The sequence below is a fragment of the Lissotriton vulgaris genome, chromosome 6 (genome assembly GCF_964263255.1).
Source record: "Lissotriton vulgaris chromosome 6, aLisVul1.2, whole genome shotgun sequence".
Classification (NCBI taxonomy): domain Eukaryota; kingdom Metazoa; phylum Chordata; class Amphibia; order Caudata; family Salamandridae; genus Lissotriton; species Lissotriton vulgaris.
In genome coordinates, this window is record NC_141694.1 from 1,417,132,323 (window position 1) to 1,417,152,009 (window position 19,687).

A 19,687-nucleotide genomic window follows, 5' to 3' on the forward strand; every position below is an offset into this window, starting at 1 on the left:
TTGGCCACAGCTGGGGCCTCTTCCCGCACCCTCCTCTCTCCTCCATATAACACCTCATGGCCCCCGCTTCGTGGGAGCATCTCGCAGGCGCGGACATTGGGCGAATCATCCCTCCATTTTTCCACGAGATGACGGTGGCTTAATATTGAATACCTGCACAGTGAGGGGCAGAGTACTTTGGGAAGAGCAGCCAGTTCGGGACTGCGAGGACCAGCTGGCCTTGCCTGCCATCATTGGCCACAGCTGGGGCATCTTTCCGCACCCTCCTCCCTCCTCCACATAACGCCTCGCGGCCCCCGCTTCACGGGAGCCGCTCGCAGGCGCAGACATTGGGCGAATCATCCTTTCATTTTTCCACGAGCTAACGGTGGCTTATTATTGAATACCTGCAAAGTGAGGGGCAGAGTATTTTGGGAAGAGCAGCCGGTTCGGGACTGTGAGGACCAGCGGGCCGTGCCTGCCATCATTGGCCACAACTGGGTCCTCTTCCCGCACCCCTCCTCCTACCTATTTTATATACGCCCATATCCGTGCACGCGGGACGAGCCCGGGTGAAGCCCGGACCAAGGGCGGGCCCGTTTTGAGCCCGTTCGAGCACGGGCGAGACCGGACCGGGCCAACCACCTTGGCTTTTCTCTTCCACCTCCTTTTCACCAATTTGATTTCGCCCTAAGGATTATGGCTACTAGAGAAACGAGGAGCAAAACCATGCAGGCTGGTGGTCATCCAACAGGTACTTTGGACAATTATTTTGTCAAAGCTGGTTCACTTCAAATTGATGAAATTACCATACTGGAAAGGCGCATATCCCAGGAAATTGAATGGGTAAGAAGATCCTCCATGGGTACCATAGCGCATGCCAGATCTCCCGAGAATGGACACGATCACATGGACCAGGAAAGATGGGATAACGGGGCGGTGGGTTTGCCTAATGTATCTATTTCGACTTCGCAACATAGGGATAACAAACCCCTAGGTACCGAAGACACACGACAATTGACCCCACCCCCATCCAATTACATCCTACCTCTCCTTCTCTTGTATCAACTACTCCAAATAACGAAACCTCTAGCGCTAGAGATGGCCGTCGAAAACGTGGAGTCAGGGAAGGAGCAGTACCTAAAAGGAAAAGAGGGACCCAAAACCCTGGGGTCCGCAAGACAAAAGTTGCCAAGCACAACATCTTAGGGGAGGCCAACACCTCGGAACACAGTAAAACTGTACTCTTACCCCCTAATGATACCACAACAATATTCCTAACCACTTCACCTACGCGAGTCACTGAGCAGGCGAACTCTAGTCCCATAAAAACGGAAGGAGGTGCTATTACTATCGCCAATATTGGCGCACTCCTGAGTTCACTGCTTAGCCCCTTAGAAGCCTTTTAACCAGGATTGAAGCTAGACTGACAACAATAGAAAAAACTTTGGCGCTAATAGTTGATGGTCTTAAAATAGATAACAAGGCTGATAGGGGTAGGGGGGCGTGGCTTGCACACCGAGGGTGATGGCGGCGTGAGCCCGGAGCTCCGCGCCTATTCCCCGCAATTATCCTGTCTTCAGCTGCAGGGTGCCCAGCGCTGCGCCTGGAAAGAATCGAGCCGGGCACCGGAGCTGGTGGGGCGATAGCGGAGCGGGCAGGAGGCCGTTGTAAAGACCGGCCTCCGCCGTAACGCAGAGACACCGGGCCGAGCCAGAAGGACACCCAAAATGGCGGCTGCAGTGACGGACTAGTAACGCCCGGCTGCTTGGACCGGGTGATATCGCCTGGGGGTGAGGCTGAGACCCGCCGAGGATCGGGACCAGGAGAGAGGTGCCCCCCCCCGGAGGCTCTGCGGTGATCCCTCCTGGAAGCTCCGAGGAGCAGCGAGGCAGCCGCGAGTGAACGGCCCGGGGAGGCTGAGAGGAGAGCGCCGAGCGCTGCATACACCCTGTGAACTGGACTGGCGCGGCTGGGGCCCGGCGGACTGGAGGGGCCCTGACCGCTCCCCCTCCCCCCCCTGAACTAAGCGGTAAGCGGTAGCACTGATCAGCCCACAGGGGGGGCGCAGAGAGACGAGAGGGAGCGGCGGACGATTTGGAGAGACTTGGGTTGCTAACGGCGGAGGCAAGCACACCAGGGGGTGACTGTGATTACCGGCTGGGGGGCCCTGGCCGATTCCCGCCACGTGGGCTAGTGAGCCTCGCCCCCGGATCGCAGCGGGCGGCCGCTGGGCATGAACCTGGTCTCGGCGGAATTCGGATATAGAAGTCCTACCGCCTACAGCCCGGAGCAATAAGCACGCATCCCCTCATGCCTGACCCCTAACCAGCGACGCTAGCTGCAAAGGTCGGATGCCCAGACAGGGAGGATTGACCTTGCTTTGCGGGAGTTCGCACAACGTTGAAGAGGCAGTGTGGAGGGTGGGCGCTGGATAGCGCTCCGAGGATACATGCAGGCCACTATGGGGAAGCCAAGAGGCAAGCAGGAGGAAGCGGCAACCTCGGGAACGGCGGAGGGCGACACGGGGGAGCCCTCAGACCTGAAGCGGCTACAAGACCGCATCCTGGAGGCCATTACAGCAACAAGAGAAATGCTGCACAATGATATCGCGCAGGTGGCGTCGGGACTCGGCCTGCTCCGTGCCGACCATGACAAATTGAAGGACAGGGTAAAAGAGACTGAGGTGGCCCTGAAGGACCTGGCTCCTGCCCACAAAACTCTAGAGGGCAAACTCACGGAGGCTCTAGACCGGATTCAGATATTGGAACGGCGGGCAGAGGATGCGGAAAACAGGAGCCGCCGCAGCAACGTGCGAATTGTAGGCGTACCGGAGAGCGAAGGGGGGACAGACTTGGTGGCCTACTGTGGGACTTGGCTTAAAACTGTAGTAGCACCTGAGGGCCTGTCGCCCTTCTTTACCTCGGAGAGAGCGCATCGGGTTCCATCCGGACCACCCAAACCTGGCCTACCGCCGCGACCCATCGTGGCCAAGCTGCTGCACTACAGAGACAGGGACCTGCTGCTGCAAAGGGCCCGGGACGATGGCCCGTTCCAAATCGCGAACAGTAAAGTCACGCTGTTCCCGGACTTCACGTTCGAGACGCAGAAGCAGCGGGCTTCCTTTTTGACGATCAAGAAGGAGCTACGCACAGAGAGCATCCAATACTCCTTGCTATTCCCTGCCAGACTTTGAATTGTGGTGGACGACAAAACGATGTTCTTCAACCTGGCTGCAGACGCTTGGGACTGGTGGGAAACCTACAAAGCGGGCACGGATGGAGCCAAGATTCGAGAGGAGCGGGAAAAGGAGTGGGAACGAGCACCGGAGGGCCCGCACAAATCGCAAAGACTGCGCAAGCGACGACGCGGAGTCGGGAGACCGACCGCCTCGCAAACGGAGGCTGAGCGCAAGGCTGCGCTGCAAGCAGTGGCCACAATGGCAAGAGGGGAGGACTCTCAATCCAAACGAGGCACGGACACAGAGACACATGCATCGGCCTCGGGCTCGGAATCGGACCTGTCTGGGATCCACGATGCCAAGGACCCGGTGGTGACACCGCAAACAGCAGAAGGAATCCTGAGCATCTGACTTATGCCTGATGGGTAAAGGGAAGGGACCTTGAGGGGGTTCACCCGATTAGCGGGAGTGTTAGCTCCAGGCTTGGGCGCTGGGTGACTAGCTGTGCGCTGTTCTCAGTAATGGGGGGATGGCATCGGGCCTGGGTCATGTGGCCCCCTCTTGGGTGAGGCCTCGCTCCGCACGCCCTTAAGGCACTTGCGGCTGCGGCCGTGAACTAAATACTTGGGGGTTCTGAGTTAAGGGAGTTTGGATGGGGTCTGGTATCTCGATATTGGGGCCTGTTCTGGGGGGAGGGGGAAAACCACAGTTGGGGTTTGGTGTAGGGGGGGTTTTGCAGACACAGACCCCGGATTCCTTAGGGGCTGACCAGTTGGATGGTTCTGTTTGGGGTTGGGATGGGACCATCATCCGCAGGAACATGAATAGGGAGGGGAGAGGAACCCTGACTTATGGGACAATGGCTAACTCGAATGTTTTGAAGTGCATGACCTGGAACGTGAGGGGCCTACACACGATGCAACGCAGACATAAAGTGCACGCCTACCTACTGCGGAGAGGGATTCACATAGCGCTCCTACAGGAGACACACATTACGAAGCAGGAAGGGTGGCGTTACAGAGGAGATGGAGGGGGCAGGTTTTTCACACCTCTTACTCGGCCTACGCAAGGGGCGCCCTGATTTGGGTGAGGGCGGGGACGCCTTTTCAACTGACTAGACAGCTGGTAGATCCAGAGGGGAGATTTGTGGTAGTGGAGGGCAGATTACGGGGTAAAGCTATTGTCCTATGCAGTATATATGCCCCGAATGTAGACCAACTAACCTTTTATGCAAGCTTATCGGGGACATTGGCGCGCTTCCTGGTGGGTCCGGTACTCATGGGAGGGGACTTTAACTCCGTGGCGGATGTGCAATTGGATAGATCACACCCACCCCTGAGCGACTCCCCGGTACACCGTGTTGCCAAGGGTAGACGGGATTGGCAAGAGAGCTGGGGGTTAACTGATGCATGGAGGGCGCAGCACGCAACAGACCGGGATTACTCGTTCTACTCCGGGCTACATGAGCTCCACGTTAGACTGGACGCGATATTATGCACACGGGAAGTGCTGTCGCATGTTGCCTGGTCGGAATATCTGACGAGAACGATCTCAGACCACAATCCACTTTTAATTCACTTAGACTGGATGACGGAAAAGCCTAGGGTGCCAACCTGGAGGCTCCGGCCGGAGACTCTGGAAGACCCGCTATTTGGGGCGGCACTGGAGGAGGGGTTGACACAATACTTTGCCATCAACGAGGGATCCACGAACTCTAGGGCAGTGGAATGGGACGCCTTTAAAGTGGTAATGAGAGGACAGTGCATCACACAGTACGTAGGCACGAGACGGGTGTTGTTGACCGACCTAGAGAGGGCAGACGCCAAACTGCGGGAAGCGGAGAGGGACCGACCGGGCCGGCCGGAGCTGCAGGAAACGGTAAGCTCGGCCAGGGAAGCGGTGGCGGTCGAAGTGGAAAGGCTACGGGCTTACGATCATCGGGCATACGCGCTGCGTTCTCATGTGGAAGGCGACCGATCGGGCACTCTATTGGCGTGGCTTGCTAACCCCACGAAACGCTGCTCCCCTATCTTGCAGATTACCGAGGAGGGGGGAAGTCTGACCTACACCCATAGTGGACGGCTTTCAGAGATATTACGAGAAACTTTATAGTAGCACCCCGGGCGACCGGGGGGAGGAGGCAGAGGCTTTCCTGAGTGACCTCACCCTACCGTGTTTAGAGGACGAGCAAGCGAAGGATTTGGGGAGAGACATCGACTTGGGGGAGATTAGAAAAGCTATTAAGTCCATGGCCCGCAATAAGACGCCGGGTATAGATGGTTTGCCCATTGAATTTTACGGCAAATACGTGGACGCCTTAGCGCCGCTGCTTTTAGCTGTGTACAAAGAAGCGGGAACCACGGGTCGGCTCCCCCAATCGATGCGGGAAGCGATAGTCATTCCGCTACTGAAACCTGGCAGAGAAGGCAGCAGTCCTGCATCCTATAGACCGCTCTCAATGCTCACAGCTGACTATAAAATACTAAGCTCTATACTGGCGGCGAGACTCTTGCCGCACATGACCACTCTGGTCCATGAGGACCAGAATGGCTTTATCCCTGCCCGGAACACGACGCTAAATATTAGAAGGTTTATCCGACTCATGGAAGATTTACGGGAGGGGAGTGGGACCCCACTTGCCCTCTCGGTCGACATAGAAAAAGCGTTCGATAGTCTAGAGTGGGATTATTTATATGCAGTCATGGAGCGTTTCGGGCTGGGCGTAGGCTATATCCGTTGGACGAAGGTGCTTTATGCAGCGGCAGTGGCGAGAGTGCGGGTTGGATCCCTGGTGTCCCAACAGTACCCAGTGGAGAGAGGCACCCGGCAGGGGTGCTCCCTATCCCCATTACTGTTCGCCTTGGCGATTGAACCGCTGGCGGCGGAAGCCCGCAGGGGGCGATACTTCGCAGGCGTGCAAGCTAGAGATGGCCGACAGTTTATCTCGCTGTATGCCGATGATCTCCTGTTGTTCCTTGACAACGACGCAATAGAGCTCGATGGTGCGGAGGAGTTGCTGGGACGATTTGGCGGCCTGTCGGGATTAAGGGTTAATTGGACGAAAACGTGCCTTTTTCCATTGAGGGAGGGCGCGGCCCGCCCAGAACACCGACCGCTACTTCATTGGGAGCCGACTTGTCTCCATTACCTCGGAGTTTATGTTTATCACACAGCGGCGTCTTTGTTCGAGGGCAATGTGGAGAGATGCGTCAGGGGGCTGAAGGGTAGCATGACATTCTGGGCCACGCTTCCACTGTCCATAGCTGGTAGGATAGCTCTATTGAAGACGGTGGCCCTGCCGCGGCTGCTGTACTACTTTCGAACGCTCCCGATCTGGATCCCCAGCTCCTTTTTCCGCCGACTTAGGTCCCAGTTAACTACCTTCCTGTGGGGGGCGGGTAGGTGTAGAGTGGCGCTGGCGACACTCACCCGCCCGAAAGATGAGGGGGGCTTGGCGTTCCCAGATTATGAGCTCTACTACCTTGCTGCCCAGTTGCAGATATTTACGCAAGAGGTGGCTCGTGTTTACCGGGGCCCGGAAGACGGGCGACTGCGGGGTACGCCACGACACATACTAGCCTACATCGCTCTGGGACAGAAACTTGGCGCCCGGGACTTATCCCTCGAACAAGATACATTTCGGCGCTGCTGGAACCGGGCGCAGAAGCGAGCGGGGATTAAGCACCCCTACGCCCCGGAGATGCCACTGGGCATACTAACTGCGCTGCCCCATGGAGGCGATTGGTCCCGCCTGCAGCAGTGGGAGGAGGCGGGAATACAGGTGGTAGGGGATCTTTTCGAAAATGGGGAGCTCCTCCCGTTCCTAGCCCTCCAGGAACGATTTGACCTCCCGCGCGGGGGTTACCTTCTTCACGCAGCTGTGATAAGGGCAATGCAGAAACACTGGGGACTGGGACTGGCGGAGCCAGAGACGGCCATGGCTTGCCAATACACCATGATGGCGGCGGGAACAGTGAAAGCGGTGTCTTGTTTATATAACAGAATGCTCCACGAGCATTTGCCGCCCCTCGACGCGCTGAAACTCAAGTGGGAGACTGACCTGGGCAGGCCCATCCCGGACACGACGTGGGCACAACTGGTGCGGAGGGCGCGTAATAGCACAAGGAACGCTCGATTTCAAATTATCCATTATTATATACTGCACAGGGCGTACATGACCCCTGGGAGAATCCTGAGATACTTCGGCGCGACCGACGCGAGGTGCCCCCGCTGCGCGGCAGGAGGAGCCGAGCTGGTGCATATGCTCTGGTCATGCCCGGCCCTGTCGGACTATTGGCGGGCCGTGGGTGAGTCCATGAACGAGGTGACGGACCCAACTGTTGACTTTGACGCAGCGGCGTGCCTCCTGCATTGGTTCCCACATACCCCCAAAAACAAGCTCTCAAGTAAATTTATAGATATGGGATTGATGGTAGCCAAGCGTGAGATTACTAGAAACTGGAAGGCAAGGACGGGCCCGACGCATAAGAGGTGGTACAACGAATTTCTGAAGTGGGCGGCCTGCGATAGCACACATAGATATCAGATAGCGCATAGAACTGCTAATGAGCGAGCACTAGAACAAGCGATGGCCTGGGAGGTAATGGTACAGGGCCTCAGGGATAGTGGAATGGTGGATGAAGGGGAGGGCCTAGACGTGGCCGGGGGCAGCACATCACAATAATCAGGAGATAAGAGAACCGGTAGAAGGGAAAGCCTGAAATCCAAGATTAGAGGTACACATCGAGAGGCTCCTGTGCGGATGATGGGGTGGGGGGGGGCAGTGGGGGGGTTAGAATCTTCGAACCGGGGGGGGAGTTGGGGGGGAGTTCAGGGTTTACTTAGTTGAGGATGTAAAAGTAGGCACACACACAACTCCGAGACAATAATCCTGTGGAAGTACAACCAGGCATGTGGGTGCAGAGACTTTGTTGCCGCCCGCCCCCCGGGATGTGGGCCTGCAGGCTGTGTAAACGAGACGATGGTATACCAGACTGTAGCACTCTGATTGATACTGAATATGTGTAACTATTGGCCTGCGTAAGGTGTGTCTACAATAAAAATTACTTTAAAAAAAAAAAAAACAAGGCTGATAGGGGTAGGCCCGTATCTAAGAACAAGAGGGGTGTAACAACAGCAACCTCCATCAAGGATGCTAGAATAGCTCCAAACACTCCACAACCACAGCCGTCCACCACCCACTCTGTAACTTCCCCACCTAATGAAGGTGTAACTACAACTAATCACCCTGAGTCCAATATTAAATCTAACCAGGGGGTGGCTGACAAAACAGATAAGATTATGTCTCTGGACCTCCCCCATGAGGCTAGCCCATTCATAGTCATCCTTGCAGGTATACCAGAATTAAAACCAGAGATGAAAGAATCTGTCGCCTCATTAAAAAACAAGGCGGTCAATTGGCTTACCCTAAACAGAACCCTTCCCCTAGGAATAGCGAGAGAGGTACTTATGGTAAGAAGAGTCCCCTGGCTAGGTAACACAAAGAAATCTATCAAAGGGGACTGTGTCCTGATTAACTTCAGGGATCCTAGGACTGTTTCTCACATATGTGGGTGGCCATACCGTGACCAAGGGACATCTATCCAGTCCTTACCCCTATCCTTTTTTTACCCACCCTGGTGCAATGCTCGGGAGGAGGAGGGATGGGATTCAGTCCCTGTGAGGAGAGGGAGAGGTTGGGGAAGCAGGGAGAGAGGAGAATTCCACCGTCCGATAGTTCAGCAGCCTGCCCATCCCACACTATATAATAGGTTTAGCTGCCTGGACATGATTGATTGACTCCACCCACTAAGGAGGGGGGTGGCTCATCGTCAACTCAGGGGGGAGCAGGTGGGCAAGATCACCTCTTCTAGTTGATGCACCGCTCGCCTCCTAGGGATCAAGTCCCGCGTAGAACTACAGAATGATAAGGAATGCCAACACTCCATATCTGGGCCACCACCTAGAAATATGCAACCTTCAGCTAGACAGGGGGATCTAATTCAAAACGTAACACCGCCAGTTAGCCCAATCGGCCAGGGGTTCACCCAAAGCTCCATTTTTAATCCCAAATCACCTGGGCCACCTTCTAGAAATATGCAACCCGTAGCTAGACAGGGGGAACTAAATCAAACCGTAACATCGCCGGTTAGCCTAATCGGCCAGGGGGTTACCCCAAGTTCCAATTCTAATCCCAAACCAGCTCCATTAAAGATACTGTCTTGGAACCTGGCTGGCTTGGGAAATAAGCTCGATTTCATAGACTGGAGCACATTTATAGACTCTAAAGATGTCTGTATGTTTCAAGAAACTTGGGCAAGAGAGGAACATACTCACCCTGGTTTTGCTGTATTTTCCATTCCTGCTCGATGGGGGGGCAAGGGGCGTCCCTCTGGTGGCCTTTCTATCTGGGTGGCAACCCACCTGGGTTGCAAGGCTACATCTCACTCCACAGCTTCCGAGGACGTCCAATGCGTCCTCATGGAATGGCCCAATTCCATCAAACAGGCAGGTGTAAATGTTTACTCCAGGCCGGTGAACATAACCCGGGAATCAAGTACCATTGAGGAACTGTCCCCCTTCCTCAATGATATTGCCAAGGATATGTAACAATGGGTAGGGGAAGACAAGGATCAATTGAGATCCAGTGGGGCTTAGATTACCATTCAGGGAGAAGAGAATGGAAGGTCCAGCCACAGTCGTAGACCCAGATATGTAGACAACAAAAGAATAGACTGGGCTGTTCCTAAAGGAAGGAAAAAGAGAGGAAGGTCACTAAGGTATTGAGGCTAGTGCTCAAAGGAGGACCACCCCTGGGTATCCGATTTGTTGGATATAATGGCCTCACACACCCTTGCGAGTATCATGCTTCATCATCGGCAATGCTCCTCGTTGGGCAGGCGGTGCAATGCCCAACGGGCTCACCTCAAAGAGGGGCTCTTTATCTGAGATCTTTTATCCAACTGCCTATGGGTGAAGTGGGGGTGAGGGGCCAGGACAGAGTAGATAGTGTGGGTGAGGATAAAATGTGGCACAAGGTACCGGAAAACAATTTTATTCTGGTGGTCCTCTGCCGCAAGTAAAATCAGGGATAGCCGGTGCTCGCAGGAACTGTGGTTTCCCAGAGTGGACCAGGGCTAAAGTGCAAATGGTGTGGTCAACATGTTTCTCTCTTCTTGTGCATTGACTGCGATTCTTCAGGACCTAATAAAAAAACTACAATCTACAAAACATGATCTAATCATTAGTATCAGTTTATATACAGCACATAAGTTGTACTACCTGTATGATACTGCTCTTGCCTAAAAGGGGGAGATTAAAGGAGAACATTACCACAGGTAAGTAACAACATGTGACCCTGTAGTGACCGTGAACACACTGTGATATTGTGACATACTAGTGAAGATTGTGACTAGTATGTGGTTAAAAACAGGTTAAAAACTGGCTGCAGCAGTATCCATTTAAACTTAATCGCCAACCCAAGGGATCGGTCGTACTGTTACTCACCTAGAATTAGAGTATTGGGGTGTCAACAGTACTCGGTGGGTCTTACATCAAGAGAGAAGCCATTAGGGTTGGGGCTGAGGAGGGAGGGATAAGGGTGGGATGGTATTAAGGTAAGTATTAACTTAATATGTTGGGCGCATGCGTGTCCAGCTATACGGAAGACCGGGTTTCAATCTTACATGAGTGCAGTCCCAGTGTAAAGTTAAATTTAATTAAAGAGAGCCCTCGAGTCTCGAAATTTGTGTAACCCCTTAAAGAATGTATAAGCCATGGCAATCAGGGTCTCGAATAAAGTGGGTTACTAATGTTATGGAGCGCTACACATATGTGCCCCAGTGTCGGGAGCCCCAGGGTCCAAACGCTCTGTCTATGATTAGCAAGCCTTAAGAAGGGTAATGGCCAAACGGTGTGCATCACACCTCTTCCTAGCCCATTGTGACCCCTTAAAAACAGTTCGATAGGAATCATGGCATGTAGTTCGGCATTGATCGCACGCTCTGAGGATCTATTTTAGAGCGCTATGGGTTATGCTGCACAATGGAAACAGATTTAAAGGGACGTGTGAGGCTCAAGTAATGGGAAGCTACAGCGCGGTATAGGGAACGGCCATTAAGGATTTGTGATGCCTATTGCTGTAAAGGCGGTTCACTTACTTTCTGCTTCTTGTGTCAGTGCCAGTTGCGCGTTCCCATCTCACCGGGTCCGGATAGTGGAGAGCCGGTCGTGTGTCTCCTGATTAAATAACACACCAGGCATGGTCCAAGTATCCCAAACAGAAAGTAGGACGACCCGGTAGGTCATTTGATAACCCTAGTGGATCGGGCAGCCATGATGGAGTGGAGGGAAGTTAATGAAACGTAGGTGAATAGTTTCCAAGTGGAGGTGTTCCTCAATGGCGTTAGGAAGGAAGAGAAAGGAGGGAGGGGAAATTGTGCCTTGGTCTGATCGGCTGGTCTCTTAATATGACGTTCGTCTGTGTGATTAGAGAGATAATGCTACAGAAACAATGTCGCTGGTATTCTCAGGTCGGGTGACTACTGCCTGAGGATCTATGCCATGTCCAAGGAAGGACCTAACCATGCAGGCTGTTGTTGTGTTCAAAGGTGGAAGTTAGGAGCAGAATAGCCTGCCACCCTCGTTTATGATCTGGATATCGTAGTAGATAGGTCTGCGAGGTTCAGCCATTGGGGTGTTGGCTGGTCTATGACAGGTCAGTGATGTGCAGGTGTCGGCTCAGAGGGAACACTGCGGTTAGCAATATTTGAGTGGACTCTAGAGTGTCACATGTGCCTAGTGTCACTATAGGAATATATTGCGATGATGGTATCATGGAACACTCCCTGCAACATACACCGACCGTAGTGTAAGGTGGTGGGGGACCCCGTGTAATATACACTGACCATAGTGTAGAGTGGTAGGGACGTAGGGTATATTGGGGATTCACCATGGAGTGTATTATGACCATAGTGTCAGATATTGGGGCAATAAATAGGATGTACACTAAAAATGGCAAGGATTTGGTAGGGACGCTAAGCAAATTAGAGCTGTATTGGCAGTGATGTGTTCACAGAGCGCTCCAGGGAATATCCTCATTCAGTCCCCGTCTGTCAGTGGACAATCGATGTATCCACCTCTGTTCCTTCAGGAAAAGATTGTGTTTGGATTTGTCTAGGGAAGTTTCAAGAATTAGCAAAGACAATGAGTCCGCCGTGTGGTTCTGTTCTAAGTAGTGTCTGCACATCTTTGTGTTGGTTTTCTTGCAACGGAAGTTGCTTCTATGTTCAGAGATACCGATTTTCACGGGGCGGGAGGTCATGCCCACGTATTGCCGACCGCCTGGGCATCTCAATAAGTAAATGCAGTTGGGAGTATTGCAATTTGTATGGCCCCGTAATTCCCAGCGGAAGGTGTCCGTCAGAAGGATAGTTTTGTATATGCTGGTGAAGGATATACCCTTCGTGGTGGGGGACGATCTGAACTGCCTCTTTGAGCCACTTAGAGGATTATTAGATGGAACTTCAATGGAGGAGGACGCGCTGTGGTTAGTACCTCCTACGGTGGCCCCTCCCCCTAGAGCCTGGACACCTTTAGCAGTTCAGATCACTGCTTTAACCCTCAAACACGCTAATAGGGCCTGTAATGGGCGTCTGAATTCAGACATTCCCTCTAAATGTACATTTAATAAAGCGGGATGGAGTCAAGATTGGACTATATTTTAGTCCAATTGTCCTCCTGGTCTAAAATTAAGGACTTCAGGGTGATAGCAAGGGATGACAGCGATCATAATGCGCTCGAATTAGAATACTCTTGCCCTGGTCTAGATAATGAACATAGGGCTGGCGAAGATCTGCCCGCTATAGGGTTGTCCCTGGGAAAACAATAGACGTAGAGTGAAGTGGGAAAAACTAGCCACTAACCCAGAAAAGGTCTCAGAGATGTATGGCTGTGTTATTCCCATACTCAAAAAAGTGAGTGCACTAGTGGCGCAATCCAACGCCCATGACATGCATAAAAAACTTTGGTCCGCTCATGAGGAGCTTAATAAGACTACCGCTAAAGTTCTTTTTTCCCCAGTAAAAATCGGGGGTAGCATGTGCCACCGCCCTACGTGGTACTACGCCGCCTGCCGAAAGGCTAAAGCAGATCTATTGACTTCCCTAAAGCAAGGTAACAACAGATCTGTAATACAGGCAAGGAGAAGGGACTACAAGCGCTTGATCACCCATGTTAAGGCAGAATGGGATCAGAAGAAATGGGAGAATCTCACCGTCTCATTAGCATACAGGGATTACCGTAAATTCTGGCGAATTGTAAATACAGGGTCCGATGAGCCACTCTCGGCCATCAAACCTAATATCTCAGCCAAGGCATGGCAAGAACACTTTCAATCTCTTTATACTGGAGCTGACGTGGATATAGATGGGGCCTTAACTCACCAATTGCCAACTATTGGCACACAATTGGAGGGGGATCTTTTTACAGAGGAAGAGGTCCGAGCTGCTATTTCTAGGCTGGCATCTGGCAAAGCTCCTGGCCTGGATGGGCTCCCGGGCGACCTTTTTAAGCAAGAGCCAGACGTATGGGCTCCTTACCTGCTGACGATCTTCAATGCCATACTGAGGGGCATGGAGGTGCCCTGTACTTGGCTGGGCGCAGAGATTGTCCCTATATTTAAGAAGGGTTCACCTCTGCTACCAGCCAACTACAGGCCTATCAGCCTCATCGATGTGTCACAAAAGCTATTCGGGAGACTGATACTAGATCGCCTCCAAGACTGGATTGAAGAGTTTTCTATTCTGAGCCCTTACCAGGCAGGATTCAGAAAGAAAACCTCAACAACGGATCAGATCTTTCGTCTTAATCTCCTATTTTGGAAAACTGCTACAATCGAAGGCGGCAGTCTATATACGGTCTTTGTAGACTTGCGTGCCGCCTTTGATTTGGTGCCAAGACATAAACTGTGGTCCGTGCTAGCGGAGTTGGGCATTCCACCTGATATATTGAATATTTTGATAAGACTCCACCAAGAAAACTTTGCACGGGTCAGGTGTGGTAGGAATGGGATGCTTTCAGCAAGATTCCCCGTTGACAGAGGGGCGAGACAGGGTTGCGTGCTCGCACCTACACTGTTCTGCCTCTTTGTCAACGGGGTAATCGCCCACCTAACTAGGATTAATGATATTGATGGCCAAAGGCTCAATGGCAGCGGGGTGCCCGCAATCATGTTTGCGGACGACACCCTGCTGCTGTCTAAATCCCCGTGGGGATACAACGAGTTCTGGATGGTTTTGTGTCATTTTGCGGGGAGCGGGGGCTGGAGATTAATGCTCTGAAAACTAAATACATGATTTTCAGCCCCCCACCCTCAACTCGCCCTAGCCCAACCATAGGCACATCGAGACTAGAGAGGGTCCATACATTCGAGTATTTAGGGGTGACTATTAATCAAAATATGACCTGGGATACTCATCGAACAAAGGCCAATCTTAAATTGGCGCAGCTAACAGGTGGTATCTCCAGGATATCAAATAGATCGACTTATAAACCCCTCGGCCCAGTGCTCGAAATTTACAAAATGCAGGCGAGGGGTGCAGTCACACATGGTGAAGAACTGTGGGGGAATACGCCTGTTCTAAACTTGATGATCACAGAAAACAAGTTCATCAGGCAGCTGGCAGCCCTACCTTCTAGCACCCTTCTTCTCCCTCTTAGACTTGATTTGGGCCTCAGATCAATAGAGGAAGAATTGGGTTTAAAACCACTATCATTCTGGCGATGACTTTGGACCACCCGAGAGCTCTTGACATACAGCATGTAGCTGATAGAGATCCCAAGCTTACCAAATGCAACGAAGACTCCCTGGTTAAAATATATAAAAAAGATATGCGAGAATCTAGGAAGGCCAGAACTATGGTCAGACCCTGAAAACGCTTGCAGCAAGGTTTCACGCAAACACTTATCCAAGGAATATTATGATTTAAAGTTAAACATTTTACTAGGGAATATGCGGTTGGGGTCTTTAACAAGGTCATTTATTCAATTTAAAGACTCCTACCACCTGGAACATGTCCTTGATGGTATTTGCCCGGCCTTGACTAGGTAAACAATTTTTACAGTGGAGGTATTGCACTCTTCCCCTCAGAGCATTTACAAGTACTTGGTCCCTCTCTTCCTCCGCCAAGCAATGCCCTGCATGTTCATCTCAGCTGGAAAATGAAATACACGTTTTCTTCTTCTGTAAAGCTTATAAAATATCCATAAAGTATTGGCTTGTTCCTCTTCTTAAAAACTTAGGCTTCAGGCATTGCATTCCAGCCTACAGAATACTTAAGACGGATTTATCACCTCCAACTGAGTTTGCGATAGCTAAATTTTTAACTGCGATGTGGCACAAGCACACTTGTTACACTTTGAATTCTGATACAGATTTGGTACATGTTTCACAATAATTCATGGTAAATACGCCAACTTCTCAAAAGGGGGGGTCCAAGGGATATAGAGTTTAAAGACCCACACCTGGTTTTATCCCCAGCTCCAAATAGATATACACCATAAGAAACACAGGGGGTCTATTAGCTAACTATTAGAGCTATGCTATCACTACGGAGTCACCTAGATCTCAACGTGTGTGCAAAAGAATAAGGACAAAGTAAGAAAACAAATGGATACAAAGGTGAAAAAGAGATCGATACATTATAGACTATTCATCAGTGGCTGACCAGTCCAAAAGAGTGATGTAGGGTTTCCATCAAAAAAGACTTTTGTGATCAGTCATATCATCTGGCCAAACCCTGGAGTGTGAACGGCTAGTCCCCTGATCAATGGGACTGAACCACACAGTGTTGATATCTTAGGATTTGGTCCACCAGTACTGATGAAACTCCGCAATGACCGATCTATTGATGGTTTTGAAAAAGGTGCAACAAAACAGAAAATGTGACTTAAAATAGGATGGAATGTCCTCCTTTACGCAACTTTATTCTATGGACAAGACATGCCTCCTAATTAAAAACAGAACTGTGCAAGATGACAGTAACAAATATCTGTCTGTGAAGGGGCCAACATGTTTCTGCCTATTGGGTGTCTAATCCCACTGCATTCATCAGGGCCTCTGTTCTTATACTCGTTGCACTCTTACAAGTGAAAAAAGTTCACCTCCACCATAAGAAGAAATGGGAAAACTGAAAAGAGATGGTTCACTACGGTACAACCTGTAATAACCATATGTTGTCACCCTCCGACTCACTCGTACTCTAGTGAATCCTGCAAAGGAAAACACATCAAACAATAACTTATATATCTGATTGTATCGCTTCTCAATACACCCTATCCACCCAACATTAATGTGTGAAAAAAGTAGTAAATTCAATGCTCACCCCGACTGATGGGTGAAGCTACCTCACCTCGCCTGGACACTGCTCAGGTATAGGAGGCACCGCACTGGTATAGGGAAGAAAGAAGGAAATGTCGCATAATAAAGCTAAAAACATATAAGCCTATCACTATGTGTCAAATTCCTTCCTGTATTGCCCTATTTCCCAGAGTTTAAAACTGAAGTAGGTCCATAGCAGCTCCAGTGGACCCAGCAAACTAGTGTCCTAACACTAATACCTCTGACAACTACTGGTCTAAATCCCAGCAAGATTCTAATCACAAGATGTTATTTATTCATTTTGATACCAACTCTGTAGTATCTTGGCAGCAAATAGTCTCACTTACCTAACCGTCGGTACCTCAAGCTGTCATCTGAGGCTTGGGGGAGGCACCGACCTCAGTGTGGATTGAGTATAAATAGGCTATGGGGGGTAGTTTGTATGGTAACCTTCCGCCTAACTTGGATACTACATCTCAACCCAATAACCAAGGTGACATGTCCTGTACTATATTGTTTGCCCCAAAACATAGAGGACAGTACCTTTTCCAGTGTTCAATACCCATTAATGATCAAATATTAAGTATATTCCACTGCGCACTACTTTGCGTTCGAAACCACGCTCCAAATCACGCGTGATCTCATGTAAAAACTACAAAATTACATCATCGCGGCCACCTTTGTAGTCTTCCCGCGATCACTAGGAAATAACGCGTGATCGCGCGCGAAGGACTACCAGATATCGTCACGGCAGCCATAATTGTAGTCCCGGCATCGGCGTCTTTCAAGATAGACACAATTACGCCGATATTAGGACAACAACAAAAGGGAAACAGTCTCCCTAGGTGTAAAATAAGTGTTAACCCCTCAGCTCTCCCTTAGTGGCAATAAATAGGGAAATAGAAGGACTAATGGGTATGGCGTGATATCGCAAGATCTAGCGAGGTCTCCATGGTTGGAACTACTCAGTGACATCACTTAAGGGCAAACTGGTAGTCCAGCAATGTCGCGCATAGGCAAACTATATAGGATTACAAATCAAAGTAGATGACTAATGGGCTAAACAGAATTGCACAGCCAATCTGTGTATTTTGACCTTACAGAGACCAATATTACTGTATATAGAGAATGATTTTCAAAAAACACACTATGCCAATTTAATTCCAAGGTGGTAGTATTTTATGGCCAGTGGTCTTCGTGTTCATAGTGCAGTATCTATGTGATTTAATAGTATATCAGAGCTGTCTCGCTCACATGTTGCACTAGGACTTCTGTATCAGTGTGTAACGAGTCTCAACAACTCGCATTGGCTTGTCATGTGTCCATGTACCTATTGGTAACATTTGCAATGCCGTAGTAAGGAGTTACAGTAGAGTCCACGGAATATCATAGTTTAATCCCCTTTTGTCTGACTCCAGCTTATAAATCCATTGTTGTTCTTTTCTGAATAGGTATTGAGACACATCACTTATATGACTAGGTATATGCGGTTTCTCTAACACTGTCCATTGGAAATCAGTTTCGTGATGTGCCTGTTCTACAAAATGTCTGGTGAGTCTAGTATGACTTTTTTTTACATCGGAATGAACTCTTGTGTTCCAGTATTCTCGTGCGAACATGCCTAGTGGCCATTCCTACTTATCGTGTAGAACACGAACAGGTCAGCATATAAATCAGATTAGTGCTGTTGCAATTACTGAAGTTGTTCAGTTGCCAAGGTCTATTCGTACCTATGTCAATTTCCTTGGTGTGTCTCGTCTGGGGACATACCGAGCATGTGCCGCATGGATGATGCCCTACCACCGGAGGGAGATCCCAAAGGGTTTCGCCAAGTTTTTTCGGAGTCTCTCTTGGTCGTGTATGAACCAGACGATCACGAATACTGGTGGCCCTTTTGAATGCAAACAGAGGTTGTGCTATTTTGTCTTTACCATGATTCAAAAGACGCCAGTGTCTTTTAACTATCTTTTGTATTGCATTGCTTCTGGTATTGAAGGTACTCACAAACGTGAGTCTTTCCAATGGTGGTTTGACACATGGGGTTTCGAGGAGTGCGTCTCTGTTGTTGTTCAAAGCTCTTTTTCTCGATTGCTTGATGAGCCGTTTGGGATAATGTCTATCTCTCAATTGTTGACCCAGGTTATCAGCATGTATCTCAAAGTCCTCTCTACTAGAACAATTCCTACGAACACGTAGGAATTGGCCATAAGGTAAATTTTGGCGCAGGGACTTAGGGTGATAACTCTCATACAGGAGAAGTGAGTTTCGCGCCATTGGTTTCCTATAGAGTTCACTCTGCAGGCCTGCAGGAGTGGCATAGATAGATAAGTCCAGAAAAACTGTCCTCTATGTTTTGGGCAAACAATATAGTACAGGACATGTCACATTGATTATTGGGTTGAGATGTAGTATCCAAGTTAAGCGGAAGGTTACCATACAAACTACCCCCCATAGCCTATTTATACTCAATCCACACTGAGGTCGGTGCCTCCCCCAAGCCTCAGATGACAGCTTGAGGTACCGACGGTTAGGTAAGTGAGACTATTTGCTGCCAAGATACTACAGAGTTGGTATCAAAATGAATAAATAACATCTTGTGATTAGAATCTTGCTGGGATTTAGACCAGTAGTTGTCAGAGGTAATAGTGTTAGGACACTAGTTTGCTGGGTCCACTGGAGCTGCTATGGACCTACTTCAGTTTTAAACTCTGGGAAATAGGGCAATACAGGAAGGAGTTTGACACATAGTGATAGGCTTATATGTTTTTAGCTTTATTATGCGACATTTCCTCCTTTCTTCCCTATACCAGTGCGGTGCCTCCTATACCTGAGCAGTGTCCAGGCGAGGTGAGGTAGCTTCACCCATCAGTCGGGGTTAGCATTGAATTTACAACTTTTTTCACACATTAATGTTGGGTGGATAGGGTGTATTGAGAACCGATACAATCAGATATATAAGTTATTGGTTGATGTGTTTTCCTTCGCAGGATTCACTAGAGTACGAGTGAGTCGGAGGGTGACATCATATGGTTATTACAGGTTGTACCGTAGTGAACCATCTCTTTTCAGTTTTCCCATTTCTTCTTATGGTGGAGGCGAACTTTTTTCACTTGTAAGAGTGCGACGAGAATAAGAACAGAGGCCCTGAT